This window comes from Leptonychotes weddellii, chromosome 2 (genome assembly GCF_054177405.1).
Source record: "Leptonychotes weddellii isolate Sample4059 chromosome 2, ASM5417740v2, whole genome shotgun sequence".
Taxonomy (NCBI): Eukaryota; Metazoa; Chordata; class Mammalia; order Carnivora; family Phocidae; genus Leptonychotes; species Leptonychotes weddellii.
In genome coordinates this window covers 37,740,388-37,743,426 of record NC_138370.1, presented here as the reverse complement: position 1 = coordinate 37,743,426, position 3,039 = coordinate 37,740,388, and positions in this window count along the sequence as shown.

Genomic DNA, 3,039 nt, shown 5'->3' with positions numbered 1-3,039 from the left:
GTTGTTGCTCTTCTTTTCTTTGATCTCCTGTTGAGTTTGTAGGTGTTCAGAATGGTTTGATCCCGATCCAGCTGAATTCCTGAGAGGAGACGAAATCCAGGTCTCCTACTCCTCCGCCATCTTGCTCCGCCCCTCTATCTAGGAATGTCTTTATCTGGGAATTTATCCCTCATTTTTGAAGGATTATTGCCAGATATAGATTTCTCAGTTGAGTTTTTTACTTTCAGTACTTAGAACATAAAAACACCCTACCTTCTGGCTTTCCAACATTTCTGATGAGAATTTGGCTGATAATCTTATTGAGGATCCATTGTATTTGCTGAATCACTTTCCTCTTGATGATGTTAAGATTCTCCCTTTGTCTTTGACTTTTGACAGTTTGATTATAATATCTCTCATAGTGGGTGTCTTTTAGTTTATTCTACTTGGTGTTAATGAGCTTCTTGGATTTGTAGACTATGTCTTGCATCAAATTTAGGGAGTTTTCAGCCATTGGTTCTTCAAATATTCTTTCTGCCACTCTCTCTCTCTTCTCCTCCTGGGATTCCCATAATGTGCTTATTGATCCATTTGATGATGTTCCACAGGACCCTTAGGCTCTGTTCACTTTTCTTCGTTCCTTTTTCTTTTTGTTCCTCAGAACTTGGTAATTTCAACTGTTCTATATTTAAATTCAGTGATTCTTTCTTTTGCCTGCTCATATCTCCTTTTGACATCCTCTATTGTACTTTTCATTTCAGTTACTGTACTTTTCAGCTCCAGAATTTCTTTGGTTCTATCTCTTAATTAATATCCTCATTTTATTCACTCACTGTTTTCCTATCTCTATCCATGCCTACCTTTAGCTCTTTGAACATCTATAGGAGTTGTTTTAAAGTTTTTGTCTAGTAAGTTCTGAGACTGGGCTTTTTAGGTACATTTTTTGTCAATTTGTTTTGTTCCTTTGAAGGGACTATCCTTTCCTGTTTCTTTGTATGCCTTATGATTTTTTTGTTGTAAGCATTTGAGTCTTATAATGTGGTAACTATGATAATCAGATTCTCTTCCCCCAGGATTTGCTATTTTTCTGTTTCTTAGAGGGTGTCTCTCTGTGCCAGGATAAGCCTGAGGTGAAAACAAGTTCTTCTCAGGTCTTTTCTGAGCTTGTGTATTCCCATGGGCATGTGTGATGGCTTCTAAGTTTCCCTAAATACCTAGTTGTTTTTGAATGTCCAAAAGAAGGGTGGAGCCCTTTAAATATCCTAGAAGTCACTGCAGCCCATGGGGCTGGAACAGTGGCAGCCAGCATCCATGCTCATGCTTCAGTGACCAGAACAGCAATCCACAACCAGAACACAGACCTCCAATATTTGGAGGAGAAGATCCTTGTTACCTACCCTCACTACAGAAAGCAGAACTACAAACATAGGTTGCCATTCCCACAGCTACCTAACACAGGCTTGGGGAAAGGGAGCAGGTAGTCACATTGTGCTGATGGCTAAAATTGACAAAAATTAACCGTAATTTACCAGCCAAGCTGTTTCCTGAAAAGTTGCAAGCATTCAAATAAACTCCAGAGTTCTGAAATATTTCCTTCAGACAGATCCTGCCAGTTCTATTGTCGTCCAAGTGGAGACACAGATTCCTGGTGCTTCCTACTCTATTATCTTCCCTCACATAACTCTCAAAGGGAAATTTCTATCACTAACTGCCTAGATTAGAAAAGAAAACTGTCTCAAATCAATGACCTCAGCTTCCACCTTAAGGAGAAACTAAAAAGAAAAAAAAAAAGCAAGTTAAATTCAAAGTAGGCAGAACAAAAGAAATCATAAAGATCAAAGCAGACAACAATGAAAGAGAATATTACACCAAATCAATAAAAGAAAAAGCTGGTTCTTTGAAAGGATCGACATAAATGATAAAACTCTAGCCAGACTAGGGGAAAAAATGGAGGCAATATGAAATTACCAATATCAGGTATGAGCGAGTTGATTCTACACATATTAAATTTGACAACTTGGATGAAATGGGCAAATCTTTGAAAGAAACTATCAAAGCTTACTCAAGAAGAAACACTTAACCTGACTAGTTCTTTTTCTAACAAAAAAATTAATTTTTATTTTAAAACTTTCTCAAAAAGAAAACTCTAGGCCCAGGTAACTATACTGGTTAATTATCCCAAATATTTAAAAAAGAAATAATACCAATTCTATACAAACTCTATGAGAAAATGGAAGAAAAGGGAACACTTCCCAGTGTACTCCAAGAGGTCATATAACCCTAATACCAAAGCTGGACAAAAACATTACAAAAAAAAAAAAAGAGAGAGAAAGAAAGAAAAAGAAATATACAGGGATGCCTGGGTAGCTCAGTCAGTTTAAGCATCTGCCTTCGGCTCAGGTCATGATTTCAGGCTCCGGGATTAAGCCCTGTGTCAATCTTCCTGCTCAGCAGGGAGTCTGCTTCTCCCTCTCCCTCTGCCCCTCCTGACCCCTGCCCATGGGTGCACTTTCTCTCTCTCCCTCTCTGTCAAATAAATAAATAAAATCTTTAAAAAAAGAAAAAAGAAATCACAGACCAGCATTCTTCATGAACATAGATGTAAAATTCTAACATAAAGTTTATCTAATCATGTATAATTATATATAAAAATGATAACACATCATGACCAACCAGGGTTTTTAAAATTCAAAAATCAATCTACTCAATTCACCTATTTACAAAATAAAACATACAAATCATATGATTATCTCAAAAGACACAGAAAAGACATTTGTCAAAATCTAACATCAATTCCTGAAAAAAAGAAAACACTTCTCAAAACACTAGGTTTAAAAGGAACCTGATAAAAAGAACCTAAAAAAATTCTATAGTTAACATCTTACTTAATGATGAAAGACTTTACACTTTATACCTAAAGATCAAAAACAAGGCACTCTTCTTGTTTCCATTTTCACCACTTCTACTCAACATTATATAGAAGGTTCCAGCCAGTGCAATCAGCAAGGAAAAAGAAATAAAAGGCATCTAGATAGGGAAAAAAAAAAATACAACTGTCTT